Source organism: Felis catus, chromosome D3, assembly GCF_018350175.1.
Source record: "Felis catus isolate Fca126 chromosome D3, F.catus_Fca126_mat1.0, whole genome shotgun sequence".
Lineage (NCBI taxonomy): Eukaryota > Metazoa > Chordata > Mammalia > Carnivora > Felidae > Felis > Felis catus.
In genome coordinates, this window is record NC_058379.1 from 28,954,189 (window position 1) to 28,969,707 (window position 15,519).

At 48.6% G+C, this 15,519-nt stretch overlaps 1 pseudogene; it reads left to right on the top strand.

The window, feature by feature from the left end:
- The first annotated feature begins 6,939 nt into the window (after positions 1 to 6,939).
- On the top strand, positions 6,940 to 15,221 carry LOC111557295 (annotated as a pseudogene).
- The last annotated feature ends 298 nt before the right edge of the window (positions 15,222 to 15,519 follow it).

A 15,519-nucleotide genomic window follows, 5' to 3' on the forward strand; every position in this document is an offset into this window, starting at 1 on the left:
TCCAATACATCTAGTTCTGCAGTTTCTAGTGTCCTGCTCAGATACTCAGTGTGGCTAAGTCTGAGTTCCACCCCAGGCCTGAATGGAGGGTCGCAGTGCCACTGTGGCTTTACTTCCACTCCTGACTGGGGGATACCGTTGTGGTCTCATCTCTGACTCATGCCTGGGTTCTTCATTGGCTGAGAGAGAATTGCCTCAGAGGACACTTAGCTCACTGTTCACTGACGCTTGGATTTGAAGGTTCAGTACTTACCCACCTCACCCCCTGGCCTGTTCTGCCTGCAGGTGGATATTGGTGCTGGAAGATTCACTCGTTGGCTTTGAGGCAGATTAAGACTCCTTTTCATTCAGTTGTGGGTTTTTTTTTATTATTTTTAGGGGAGAGGGGCAAAGGGAGAGAGAGAGAATGAGAGAGAGAGAGAGAGAGAGAGAGAGAGAGAGAGAGAGAGAGAATCTTAGGCAGGCTCCATGCTAAGCATGGAGCCTGATGCAGGGCTCAATCCCACGACCCTGAGATCATGACCTGAGCTGAAATCAAGAGTCAAATGCTCAACCAACTGAGCCACCGAGGCATCTCAATGGTGCCTTTTTAATATAGAAAATTCAGGGCACCTGGGCGGCTCAGTTGGTTAAGTGTCTGACTCTTGCTTTTGGCTCAGGTCATGATCTCATGGTTCATGAGATCAAGCCCCATGTTGGTCTCTGCACTGAAAGGAGGGAGCCTGCTTAGGATTCTCTCTCTGTCCCTCTGTGTCCCCCTCCCCTGCTCGCTCGCTCTCTCTCTCTCAAAATAAATAAACTTAAAAATATAGAGAGAAAATTATATAAGCAGTAAAACATTAAGGAGAGAATCCCCAAACACAAGGTATTAAACTGAAGTCTAGTCACAAATCACTGCTTATTCTAACCCTCATTTATTTAAAACCAGATTTGTGTCAAAGTCTTTCCAGAGACGTTTTTACAGTTCCAATCCTTCAGGCTTGGGACAACTGATGCTTCCTTCTTCTTATTGCTTATTGCTTCCTTCTGCCTGCCCAGTTTCTACAGCTCCAAAGCCAGAGAGTAGCATGCCTTGACCATGTTCCGCTTGCTCTGAGAATTCCTGTCAGCACTGGATTCCATCATTAAAAAAAAAAAAAAAAGGAATTATATATGAAACTTCTGCAAAAATACATGCTTATTCAATATAATGTATGGTTATTAACAGAAGCTTTTAGCATAACAGAAACACCACAGACTTTGGAATCAGGCCTGAGACCAAATCCTGAGTCCATCAACATGGGATCTTCTGAATTGGAGAGCAACACCTGTCTAGACGCAATGTTCCGTTTTCCTATTCCTTGACTGTTATTAGTCTAATCTCCCTAGCCTAGATCTTCTCAGTTTTAAGGGAAATACTTCAGGGCACCTGAGTGGCTCAGCTGGTTGAGCGTCTGACTTCGGCTCAGGTCATAATCTCACGGTTTGTGAGTTCGAGCCCGGCGTCGGGCTCTGGGCTGACAGCGCAGAGCCTGGAGCCTGCTTCGGACTCCGTGTCTCCTTCTCTCTCTGCCCATCCCCTGCTTGTGCTCTGTCTCTCTGTCTCTCAAAAATAAATAACTGTAAGGGAAATACTTCTAAGTCCTTACAGTTCGTGTAAAATCATTCCCAGGGCTCAGCCTGGTCTTTCTGTGAAATGAGGCTAAAATCTCCCACCCAGAGTCATTGTGAAGATGGGATGAGATAGCAGACCCCACAGAAAAGGCCTATGTAGAGAAAGACACTATGGGTGCTAGTATCTTTCCCCTCACTCCCCATGCCTTTTCATTTGTTATTGAGGAATAACGTTTATGCTGAAAGATGCACATGGATTGGGGTGTGAATTTCCACAAACAGCACAGACCTATGCATCCAACCTGCAGGTCAAGAAATCACAGACTCCAAGGAGCTCCCCGGAGCCCCTTCCCTTCCCTATTTTCATAGTTTGGGGACTAATGACATTGTCATCCATAGGAGAGAAGCTGCCCTAAGGATTTTCTCCAAAACCTTGTGTGTACCAGCAAAAACCAGCAAAGTTCTCAGAAGGTGGTAATGTATTGCCTTGTAATGGGTTTCTCCTCAGGATATCCAAGTGGACAGAGAGTTTGATGACCTCGCTATCTCAGTGAAGGTAATTCTTCCAGCACTTTCTATCAAGACTGCTGCCCACAGAGTGGAGTACAAAAGACTTGCCTCCAGTCTACACCCCGTCCCTACTGGCGTCTGTCCCTAAGTGACTGCGGTATGTGGCTTCCTCTCACATTGGCCACTTCAACTTCCATGTGGAGAGTTCTTGGCCTCATGATGCTTTATTACCACTTGAGTCTGCAGTGAGTCCCCGTGTCAGCTGGGTGGTAAGTCCTGTGGAGCCTGTCTTCATGATGACTCAGACACTTGTACCCTCCTCTCCATCCCATGGCCTCTGTTAATGCAGAGCATTAATGCAGCCTTCCTTTGCTCACGCTAATTTCCGTAACATGAACTTGGGCCGTGTGCTACATGTTGAGCTGAGTATGGGGTCAAAGATCTCCAACGTTCCTGCCTTGGTGACTTCAAGAGACCATGAAAATATAAGGTGGTGTGTGACTGGCATTCCCAAACTCAACTTGCCAGAGCGCAAACTGACACAAGGTTTTTGGGAGGTTTTATGTACCAAGAGCCTTAAAACTGCCTATGCCCTTTGATTCATTGGTCTGACTAATCTGCTCTTCAGAAATAACCAGAGATGCATAAAAATATTGATGCCCAGGGGTGCCTGAGTGGCTCAGTAGGTTCATGCGTTCGAGCCCCGCATCGGACTCTGTGCTAAAAGCTCAGAGCCTGGAGCCTGCTTCAGATTCTGTGTCTCCCTCCCTCTCTGCTCCTCCCACACTCGTGCTCTCTCTCTCTCTCTCACAAAAATAAATAAATATTTTTAAAAGTTTCACAAAAAAATATTGATGCCCAAAAATGCTCACTGAAAGGCTGTTTATAATATGAAAATTGGAAATAATCTAAATGCCCAATAACAGGGGACTGGTTAACTAAGAATTGGAACTCTGCAAACATTAAAAGCCAAGCGTTCAAAGAACATTGAACAATTTAACAGTTTATGAAAAAGCACATGATTAATGTTAAGTGAGAAAATCAGGATTGAAAAAAAATCACGTGGTTTGTCTGGCAATTCCTTAAAAGGTTGAACCTGTAGTTTATCACAGACCCAGCAATTCGTGTCATAGAGAAATGAAAACATGTGTTCACAGCAGCTTTATTCATAATATCCACGAAGTACAAATGTCCACCAACTGATGAATGGGCAAATAAAATATGGTATAGGGGCACCTGGGTGGCTCAGTCAGTTGAGCAACTGCCTTTTGATTTCGGCTTAGGTCATGAGCTCACGAACCTTGGGATGGAGCCCTGCATCAGGCTCTGTGCTGTGCGTTGGTGGAGCAGAGCCTGCCTCGGAGTCTCTCTCTCCCTGTCTCCCTTGCTCTTTCTTTCTCTCAAAATGAATAAAATAAACATTAAAAAATAAAATAAAAATGGTATGCCCATACAATGGAATATTATTTGGCCATAAAAAGAAATGAAATTTGAGGTGATGATAGCATTCTAAACTTGCTTGTGGTAATGGCTGCACAACTCTGTGAATATACCAAAAGTAATTGGACATTTTAAATAGACGAATTGTAGAGTATGTGAACTGTATCTCAATAAAGCTGTTTACAAGAAACAGGAGTGAAGGATCATGCAACCACAGGAATGTATCATGTAACAGGAGGAATGTGTCATGCTACAACATGAATGAACCTTGAAAACACGATGCTGTGAAAGAAGCCATTCACAAAAGACCACATATTGTATGATTCTGTTTATAGGAAATGTCCAGAATAGGTAAATCTACCAAGACAGAAAGTAGATCGGAAGTTGCCTAGGGCTGGGGCGCCTGTGTGGCTCAGTGGGTCGAACATCTGACTCTTGATTTCAGCTGATTGTGATCCCAGGGGATTGAGTCCTGTGTCCTGTGTCTCCATGCTGAGCATGGAGCCTTCTTGGGATTCTCTCACTCACTTGCTCTGCTCCTGCTCGCTCTCTCTCTCTCTCTCTCTCTCTTTCTCAAATAAAATTTAAAAGAAGTTGCCTAGGGCTAGGGAGATGGGAGGGACTGGAGGTTGGCAGCAAAAGAGCATGGGTTTTTTTGGAGATGATGAAAATGTTCTAAAATGGATTGTGATGGGGCACCTGGGTGACTCAGTCGGTTATGCATCCAACTCTTGATTTTGGCTCAGGTCCTGATCTCACGGTTTGTGGGTTTGAGCCCTGCTTCAGGCTCCCCGCTTACAGTGTGAAGCCTGCTTGTGATTCTCTCTCTCTCTCTCTCTCTCTCTCTCTCTCTCTCTCTCTCTCCACCCCTCCACCACTCATGCTCTCTCTAAATAAATAAATAAACTTAAACAAATAAGTCACCTACTCTAACTTTTCAAATGGATGTGGTGATAGTTGCACAACTCTGTGAATATACTGCAAACCACTGGATTGTACACCAGTTTAAATGGGTGAGTTGTTGGGCACCTGGCTGGCTCAGTTGGTAGAGCATGTGATTTGATTTCAGGGTTGTGGGTTTGAGCCCCACATTGGGTGTAGAGATTACTTACAAAGAAAAAACATATTTTTTAAAAAATGAATTGTATGGTATGTGGATTATATCTCAAGAAAGTTGTTACTAAACAAAAAAATCATATTGTTGGATCCAATTTTGTAAAACCTATGTATAAGTATATACACAGGGGAAAAAAAACTAAGAATACTTTGACATATTAATAATGTTTAGCTATAAGGTGTGGGTTTGGGGATGATTTTTATTTTCCTTATGTTATTCTTCATTTCCTACACTTTCTACTCTCAATATGTGTTACTTTTAAAACCAGAAAAAATAAATAGTACTTTAAAATGTGATACAGGCTACAATTCAGTTATGTATGTGGAATGATTGGAGCCGTGAGGGTGGAGGAGGGTGCTATAGACTGAATTGGGTCCCCTGCCAAATTCCTACGTTGAAGCCCTAACCCCCAATGTGACTATATTTGGAAATAGGAGGCAATTAAGGTTACATGAGGTCATAAAGGTGGGACCCTGATCTGATAGGATTAGTGTCCCTGTAAGAAGAGACACCGAGAGCTTGCTGTCTCCTCCCACCCCTATAGGCAGACACAGCAAGAAGGGAGCCTTCTGCAATCAGGAAGAGAGCCCTCGCTAGAAACCAACCCTTCCAGAACTTGACCTTGCATTACTCTTCTAGCCTTTAGAACCGCCAGAAAATAAACTTCCGTTACTTATGCTACCCAGTCCATGGTGTTCTGTTATGGCAGGTGACCTAAGATAGAAGGATTCACTCTCTTGGAGGGAAGAAGCAGGGAGGGTTTCTCCTGTTTCCCTGGCTCTCCGTTGACCTCCTTCCATCTCCCTCCTCCCTGCTGCCAAAGCTATCTTTCTTTCAACGTTTATTTATTTTTGGGACAGAGAGAGACAGAGCATGAACGGGGGAGGGGCAGAGAGAGAGGGAGACACAGAATCGGAAACAGGCTCCAGGCTCCGAGCCATCAGCCCAGAGCCTGACGCGGGGCTCGAACTCACGGACCGCGAGATCGTGACCTGGCTGAAGTCCGACGCTTAACCGACTGCGCCACCCAGGCGCCCCCAAAGCTATCTTTCTAAGGGCCGACCTAATCATACTATCCAAATGTTCCCAAGGCCTACAGAAAAAGTCCAGCTCCTCTACCTGCTGTGTGCCACTGCAGGGGCAGAGTTCCCCGCTCTTCTGTAAGAAGTTAAGGGTCTGCTCCAACATGCTCTAGGGAATCACCAGAAAGGATGTTGCATTCTGGTGATAAGTTTGGGGTTATGCCAGAATTCCTTTTACCCTGCTTTTCTCAGAAATAAATTCACAGTGGATCCCAAAGAAAGTTAAGTCAGTCTTTACAGAATGGAAGAATCAGGTGATTGTACCAAAGTTCCCCAAAATGGACACTGCACTCCAACCCAGCCTTGGCGGGGGGAGCCTGGGGTATACCCTCCAACTCCCTTGTCCCCAGAAACTCAGAAATCCCCAGATTAAAGAAGTAATCAAATCCTGCCTGGTTCCTGGGCGCTGGATGGCAAAGGCCTTTCTGCACCGGAAAAAGGGTGGACAAGAAAGCCGGGTGCAGATTTTGGGTATGAAGCTGGCATCCATCTTGTTGGCTGTTAGTCTATCTCAAGTCTCTTGAGATAGAACACACCTCCGTGGACCAGATGAAGCCACTTGAAGTAACAAAGTAACATCTGTGAACATGACTTCATGAGCCTCCAATCAACAGCGTCCACCTCTCAGGAGACCCCCCCCCCCCCGGACCCCCGCCCTGCCCCCAACTTTCCCCGTAAAACCCCTCGTTTATAAGCCATCAGGAAGTTCGGGACGTTAAACACTGGTTTTACGTTCTCCTGGGTGGTGCCACACCAACGAATAGCCTATCTTCAAGGCAAAAACTTGGTGCAAGTCTTTTATTGGCTTGCGAAGCACGGGAGAGCAGCTCTCCTTTGCATTGGTTACAGGTAGATGGTGGGCAGGCCTTGAGAGGGTGTCTCGTTTGCAAAGACCGGAATCACGAGCAGACAGGTGAGTGGGTCTGGGCCTCCAAGCAAGAAGGCAGCACAAGCTTGACGTGAAGCCACGCGCACATTGAGGGCTTACGTGCACGAAAATGTGCTATGTCCCACGCAGGGAAAACCGTGACCACTCCCACCTAACATCCGAGGATGCATCAGAATGCTCGGCTTTGGCTAGGCCACAGCCTTCCCGCCAAAGCCATATCCAATCAGAAAGCACCATACTCCGCAAGCCAAGTAACGTCCAATCAGAAGCGGGATTCCAGGCCTAGGTCCGCCCCGAGGCACTGAGGACCAATGGGCACCTGGGCAGCGGCGGGCCAATCCCGGGCCGGGTGCACCGCGCAGCAGCGGCAGTTGGGCGCGTGGCGTCGGTGGCAGCGGTTGAGGTCTGGTAACGGCGTTGGGCAGCAGCTGAACTCACCATGGTGAGGCCCCCCCCTGGCCACTCTCGGTTCATAGAGGCCCAGGCAGGAGGGAGGATGAAGCCCGCCACATGAGGCCCCTGGGTGGGGCAAGACTGGGACAAATCCTAGGACGGGGTCGGTGTGTGTGTGTGTGTGTGTGTGTGTGTGTGTGTGTGTGTGTGGCGGGGGGGAGGGGGGAGTGGAGATCGGGGGAAAGAGGGGGCTGGGCTGGGCACGGGAGGCCCAGGGCTGCCCGGACGAACAGATGATAGTCCTCTCGCTTGTTCTCTGGGTGTGCGAACCCTGAGGGCAGCGGCAACCTGCGTCGTGGTAATGTCCCGGATGAAGTGGGGTCGGCAGGTGCAGATGTCTTCTCGAAAATTGTAACTTTATGAGCCAGGTTGGAAGCTGGGTGACCTTGACTTGTTGGCTGGCCTTGACTCAGTCTCTGAGGACAGCCGTTATGTTGGGTACCTGAGGCCTGGAAGGTGGTTCTCAAACGTTGGGGTCCCAGGACATCCCTAGAGTATGTATGTATGTATGTATGTATGTTAACGTATGTTTATTTTTGAGAGAGAGAGACACACACACACAGCACAAGTGGGGGAGGGGCAGAGAGAGAGGGAGACACAGAATCCCAAGCAGGCTCCAGGTTCTAAGCTGTCAGCACAGAGCCCAACGTGGCGTTCGAACTCATGTGATATGAGATCATGACCTGAGCTGAAGTCCAACACTTAACCGACTGAGCCACCCAGGTGCCCCTACGGTATTTATTTTTTTATAGAGTTTATTTGAGAGAGAAAGAGTGCAAGTGGGGGAGGGGCGAGGGAGAGGGAGAGAGAGAATCCCAAGCAGGCTCTGCACTGCCAGCCCAATGAGCTCAACTCACAAACCATGAGATCATGACCTGATGGGGAAGCAAGAGTCATGCTTAACCATCTTAGCCACCCAGGCACTCCATGGACGTCTCTACAGTGTAACAAATTAGGACTCCAAAAAGCCTTTGTTTATGTGGGTTATCTCCATAGTCATTTGCCATGTTAGAAATTTTAAAAATATGTATTTACTTTCAGACAACATGCTAACATAAACACCAGATATCCAAGCTGCAATAGCCATAGTTTGTCGGCTCTTGCAAGGAAAATAACATTCTGTGAAAAAAGCTAGTTCAGTTGGCAACTGAAAACACACAAGTGCTATTTCTTCAAACAGCTGTATTTCAGCAGGTGCACAAGTGCTTTATGGATACTTTCCGTTTTATCACAGTACTTGAGGGTGGATGTTTTATAAAATAATCATTTTTTGCTTCATCATGAATGTTCTGAAATGAAATTGACTTTTTTTTTTGGTCTTTTTACCGTGAGTGCATAAGGGTGAAGAATCTAACGAACACTGGTATAGTTTGGTGCCACTACCTTGATTTGTACTAGGGCATTAAGAGTTTTACCCACTTTTTTTTTTAAGTTTATTGTTTTGAGAGAGAGAGCGTGAGAGAATCCCAGGCAGGCTCTGCACTGTCAGTGCGGAGCCCAGTGCGGGGCTTAAACTCATAAATGGTAAGATCATGACCTGAGCTGAAGGTGGATGCTTAATTGACTGAGGCACCCAAGCACCCCAGTTTTACCCACTGTTTGATTATGCACCATCAGTGAACACGGTGAAATGTGAACACGGTGAAAAGGGCTGGTTATCTCAGTAGTCCTACTGTGAAATGGCTTTAATTTCCAATTACCCTGAAGAGGTCTGTGGATCTCTAGTGGCCTGAGAAGGCCAGTGATTACTTTGAGGACTGTTAGCGGGTAGGGGATCAGTAGAAACAATTGACAGGAGGAAGAGAGCAGAAAGGTCTGCGCATTTGCTGTCTGGAAGCTGAAGCTTCTGGGTACATAGGGAACAAAGTAATCTGCCAAGAATATGAAGAGAGCAGTTGGACTGGAGCTTGAAAAGAAAGAGGATGACGGTAAGGCTGAGTAAAGTAAGGTAAAATTTTAATGATCCAGGTGAGGTTGGTGATGAATTTTTAATGGCTTCCTATTGAAAGCTAGGAATGATTTTTCTGACTGCTTTTCGTTAGTTCCATTGGATAATCAGATGGAAGTGGCCTTGCAGATCATGTAGCACACCAGCCCCCATTTTGTAAAAGAAAAACCTGAGGGATTTTCTCAGGGTCCAGAGCTTCCTGTGATCATACTAGGGCTGAGTCCGTAGAAAACTAAATCAGGCATCCTGTGAAGCATAGGCTGCCTGGATTTAATTAGGTAAGGCGAAATGAATAATACTGATCTGTAAATGGTGTGATTGTGTGGATTCCAAAAGACTTCCCAGAGTGTTGATGAATTTCTTCTCTGAAGGAGTGCATTCCTTGTCATTGGACAAGTTCTTTCTGCAACTGAATAGTTCCTTCTGGGATGGATTCTTAGGGTATTGTGGCGTTACGTGAATCTCTATGCCCCTAATTGGAGAGCTGGTGTTTGTGTGATAAGAAACGGGACTTCAGGGGCACCTGGCTCAGGCGGTTAAGCGTCCGACTTCAGCTCGGGTCATGATCTCACGGTCTGTGGTTCGAGCCCCGTGTCGGACTCTGTGCTGACAGCTCAGAGCCTGGAGCCTGCTTCGGCTTCTGTCTCCTTCTCTCTCTGTCCCTCCCCTGCTTGTGCTGTCTCTCCATAATAAAAAACCTTAAAAATAAAAAAAAAATTGCCTGCCAAACTTAAAAACAGGACTTCAAGTTCTTGGTATTGCGTATTAGGATTTAGGGTAGGTGGGACACCTTGAATTTTATTTGATCTCCTCTATGTATTTGTAAGGATAAGGTGTCTAAAATAGAACAAATGATTAATGACTGTACAGTCATGTTTATGGCAGGAAAGATAGGATACAGTCAGAATAGGTACTTTGAGTCTAAGGAAACCACCAAAGGACAGTGTAGTGTCCTACCATTTGTGATGTCTGGTTGCCATTAACTCCTAGCCTTGAGGTGAAGGGAGTGGTCACTAGAAGCTGAGAAGGTGGCTTTATCAAGAACACTGACTGCTGAAAGTTTGTGGCCTTGATAAACACACTCAGGGAGCCCATGGCAGTCCGGCAGGGTGGGAGCCAGGAAGTGAGCACCCTGACCACACTGTCCTCTAACCTCGCAGTCTCTTGCTGATGCCTGCCTTGGCTAATGCAACCAGAAGCCAGGTGCAAGGAAGCCCCTTTAATGCAGTCCAGATGGCTCAGCCTCCCTGAGCACAGCCCTGGGTGGAGAAAATAGAGGGTAGCTGTAGATGGGTAGGAGGATGGCACACATATGGTGACCACGGGCACCTGGGCCACGGTGACCTGTGTCCAAGTCCACTCTTCCTTCCCTGATCTGTTACTTGTTACATTCTCTTTGGACAGGACACCATCAGAAGCTAATCGCTATACTCTTTTGAGAATAACTGTGGCTGTATGGTGACTGTGGCTGTATGTGAGTGTATGGTGTGGCGTTTATCATCGACATTACGTGTATGGTAGCAAACACTTTTGTGTAGGGGCTAAGTCCGGCACTTAGTAGCTAGGGTGGTTTAGAGCACCTCAGTTTTCATAGGGACTTGAAAAGGGTCACATAAGCCTTCTGGGAAAGGTCTGGGAAAGCCATAGACAATGTGAAATACATGTAGATGTGTGTGTTAATATGGTTTCCATGCCATAGAGCGTTGGTTCCCTTGAAGACAAGGGGATCTCAACGTTTGTGTTCTGGTTCCCAGCGCGAGTGCATCTCTATCCACGTGGGGCAGGCAGGTGTCCAGATCGGCAATGCCTGCTGGGAACTGTACTGCCTTGAACATGGAATTCAGCCCGATGGTCAGATGCCAAGTGACAAAACCATCGGTGGTGGGGATGACTCGTTCAACACGTTCTTCAGCGAGACTGGGGCTGGCAAGCATGTGCCCAGAGCGGTGTTTGTGGACCTGGAGCCCACCGTGGTCGGTAGGTACTCGGGCACTTGGGCGGCTTTCCCGGGAGAGTGGGAGAGCCTCCCTGAAGCCCCCTCCATGCCCTCTGTGCTCCTTTGAATCCTTTCTGCAGAAAGGACGGGGTGTACAAGTACACGCCTGTGGCTACATCAGGTGAGAAACTGAGGCTCCTAAGTTAGGAGAACCTGACGTACAGGAAAAAGATAGGCTGGTGATAGATTCACTCGTGGCCGCCTCAGCCCCAGGCAGGTGGTTGTGTAGACTCCACCTGCGGGGTGCCCAGGCACTGGTCCCTCCTTAACGCTGCGCACACCAAAATGCTGCTGCGTGAGAATCCTGACCTGCATCTGACAGAAAGGTAAGTAGAGAACATTCGTTGGCTTCCTCCGGATTAGAAGGCTGAAGTGGTTGCCAGGGAGAGCTGCAAGGACAGAGCACCTTTCAGTGGCCACCCAGGGGAAGAGAGGATGTCACCCTAGAGCCTGTGAGAGGCAGGCCACAGAGGGTGCCCTGATGGGACTGGCCGGCCAACGTCATGCTGACCTGGTGACTGTCTAGTATGTAAGCGATTTTTTAGTTACACTCTTTGAGGTAGCTGTGGGTAGGAGGACATACGGATGCACGTGCAGAATCACGGGTGTGCGGGTGTGAGTGGTTTCCCTTCTTTGAGGACCAGTCAGATTGGACTTTGTACCTCCACTTGACTTTACCTGCTGGGCCATAGATTGCTGTTGTGGTCTGCGTATGACGCAGAGACGTTTTCTACGAGGCCCTGATGCCGCCGACCCGCGAGGAACGGCACGTGCTTGGTAGATCCCGACGGTCCCCAAACCCACCCCTCCTGGTGAGTTGACAACAGGCTTGAGGCCCTGCGGCCCACGTGTCCTCTTTGTAGATGAAGTGCGCACAGGGACCTACAGGCAGCTCTTCCACCCAGAGCAGCTGATCACCGGGAAGGAGGACGCAGCCAATAATTACGCCAGAGGCCATTATACCATCGGCAGGGAGATCGTCGACCTGGTCCTGGACCGGATCCGAAAACTGGTAAGGGGGTGCCGAGAAGGCTTCCTGTGGACGTTGCCCCGGACGGGGGGGCGTGCAGGGATTGCGACCAGGAGGTCGCTCTGGCAAAACCCCAGGCCAGAATCTTGAGTCCACGTTTCCCTTCACGTGTGGCTTCAGCGCGTCCGTACATCTCTAACGTCTGCCTTGCTTTGCTCCTGAGCGTCCTGCACGTGCGCTGTGGACGATTTGAATGTGTGATCATCCCGCAGAGGCAAAGAAGCGAGCGTGGCTTGTCGGAGGTCGGCGGTGTGGCTTCCGCAGGCACTGACTCACGGTCTCTGGTTTCTCTCAGGCGGATCTGTGCACGGGGCTGCAGGGCTTCCTCATCTTCCACAGCTTCGGGGGCGGCACCGGCTCTGGGTTTGCGTCCCTGCTCATGGAGCGGCTGTCGGTGGACTACGGCAAGAAGTCCAAGCTGGAGTTTGCCATCTACCCGGCCCCCCAGGTGTCCACGGCCGTGGTGGAGCCCTACAACTCCATCCTGACCACCCACACGACCCTGGAGCATTCTGACTGTGCCTTCATGGTGGACAACGAAGCCATCTACGACATATGTCGGCGCAACCTGGATATCGAGCGGCCCACGTACACCAACCTTAATCGTCTGATCGGGCAGATCGTGTCCTCCATCACGGCCTCCCTGCGATTTGATGGGGCCCTGAACGTGGACTTGACGGAATTCCAGACCAACCTGGTCCCCTACCCCCGCATCCACTTCCCCCTGGCCACCTACGCCCCGGTCATCTCAGCTGAGAAGGCGTACCACGAGCAGCTGTCTGTGGCCGAGATCACCAATGCCTGTTTTGAGCCGGCTAACCAGATGGTCAAGTGTGACCCTCGGCACGGCAAGTATATGGCCTGCTGCATGTTGTACAGGGGGACGTGGTCCCGAAAGATGTCAACGCAGCCATCGCCACCATCAAGACCAAGCGCACCATCCAGTTTGTGGATTGGTGCCCAACTGGATTTAAGGTAGGACTGGGTGATGTTGAGTGGTGTTACCGGTCAGCAGGCAGCCGACCAAGCACGGCATGCCCTTTGTGGGGGATGCCCTGTTCCGTGGCAGCCAGCCCCTTGGTCATAAATCAGTGAGCTGGAGTGATAATTTATTCAGTGGTGCCATCTGAACTCCCTTCCTGAGTTATCACATTGTGTATCTGCGTGAGAATTTTCTTTTTTAACAGAACAGAAAGTTTTTGGAAGGATTTTTGTTGCCGCTTCTGGGTGAGAGAATTAGTGTGGGAAAAATAGCTTGGACTTAGAAATGTAGCAATTTTCAAGGGCATTTTGGTAATTTATGTGGATATTTGAAATTGGGGTATCACTGTAAACATCAGTGTTCCTAAATCCCATGTCATTCTTCAGGCATGAGGAAATTAACCAAATCTAAATGTCCCACGCAGCATTTGATTTAACGAAAAATGGTCATGGATGTTTTTGGAAGAAATGGCAACATACTCATTTCTCTGTTAGTAAGATTGGCAAGTTTGGGCAGAGGCTGCCTCCAACACAGTCTGTGCCAGTCTTCCATCTGATACAGAATAGGAAACTTGCTGTAGCTCTTCAGCTTTGTCCAGTACTTGGACGCTAAGCTGTCGATGCTTTCCATCTGGGAAAATGTGCTTCCCTCTGCCTTGCTTTCCATGCCGCCTAGCCGGCTCAGACCTTACTGCTTCTGGTGGGCTTGCTGCAGCGGGTCCTTCACCAGCCCTTCCTATTCTGGGCTCAGGGATCGGCACAGTTGGCAGACCAGCCACGTAGAGTTTTATGTGGACACACCCACACCTGTTCATTGGTGTCTTGTTGTGGCTGCTTTTGTGCTCCAAAGAGAGAATTAAGTAATTGTGACAGAGACCATGTGGCCCACCCAGCCTAGAATATGTGCTGCCTTGCTCTTTTTTTTGTTAACACTTATTTTCATTTTTGAGACAGAGAGAGACAGAGCATGAACGGGGGAGGGTCAGAGAGAGAGGGAGACACAGAATCTGAAACAGGCTCCAGGTTCCGAGCTGTCAGCACAGAGCCCAACACGGGGCTCGAACTCCCAGGCCGTGAGATCGCGACCTGAGCTGAAGTTGCACACCTTAACCAACTGAGCCACCCAGGCGTCCCTGTCTTGCTCTTTATAGACAAAGTTTGCCGACCCCAGCTCTAACTGACCCTGTGTATTCCTGCCCAAACCTCTGGTCGTGGTGTCTCCTGGTTTGGAAACTTAGAATGCCTCCCCTTTTGGGCCCAGCCCTCGAATATCACCCCCTTTCTCCTACTTAGCACACACATAGGCCACCTCCTGTTGCAGTAGTAGCAACAGTCCTAGGACCTGAGGGTGTGCCTGTCGCCCTATTATGCACAGGCTGGCTCATTTGGTGGGAGACCGGGGGTATGATCTCCCCTGGTGATACAACCATAGTACTCTGAATCGAGTGGAAAAGGTTTCAGCTACAGAAATGAATCCCCATCTTGTAGAAGCCTATGGGGAAAAATAACATGAGCAATACAGTGTCCCCTTTTAGAGGAAACAGCCCTGTTACCTGAGCACCTGTCACATGTCTCAGTTGCTGGGACACAGCCCTTCAGGCAACTTGGGACTGAGCCGGGAGCCAGGGCTCCTTTTCCGCGGTTTTCCTGGTCTGGAAAGCAGCACCCTGCTCACCTGACACCTTGCCTGGCACAAAGAAGGCACCTGCATGTCTTTTGTTTCCATGAGAGCAGCTACCATTTCTGGGTTTGACAGAAGTTGCACGGACTGTTTTCTTCCCCTTCTCTGGCAGGTGGGCATCAACTACCAACCCCCCACCGTCGTCCCCGGAGGGGACCTGGCCAGGGTGCAGCGGGCCGTGTGCATGCTGAGCAACACTACCGCCATTGCCGAGGCCTGGGCCCGCCTAGACCATAAGTTTGACCTCATGTATGCAAAGCGAGCCTTTGTGCACTGGTACGTGGGGGAAGGCATGGAGGAAGGGGAGTTCTCCGAGGCCCGGGAGGACCTGGCAGCTCTGGAGAAAGATTATGAAGAGGTGGGCGTGGATTCCGTGGAAGCAGAGGCTGAAGAAGGGGAAGAATACTGAAAGAGTGCCTCTGGCAACCATCCTTTTGTATCATCCCCATGATAACATTACAAGATATGTTTATCTATTAAAGTTTGTATATTGAATCATCATGTCCTTTGTGCTTTTGCCATAATTCCCGATCTAGACACCTGCCTTTTCCAGGTGGATTTCCAGGGGAAAAACGTGTTTCCTCTCAAAAAATTAAGCATGTTTGTATGTCTAGTTACCACTTTAACCCTAGAAATAAAGTTTCAAAAGGCGTGGCTGAAGGAATTAGGAAGAATGCTTTGGTTACTTTAAATTTAGGCATTTCTTAAATCCTTCACCCATTCTTGATGTTCTTTGAAGAATGGAATAGTAATTTGGTTGTCTTCTAAATTGTGGAGTGGCTACTTTCACCCAGTCTTG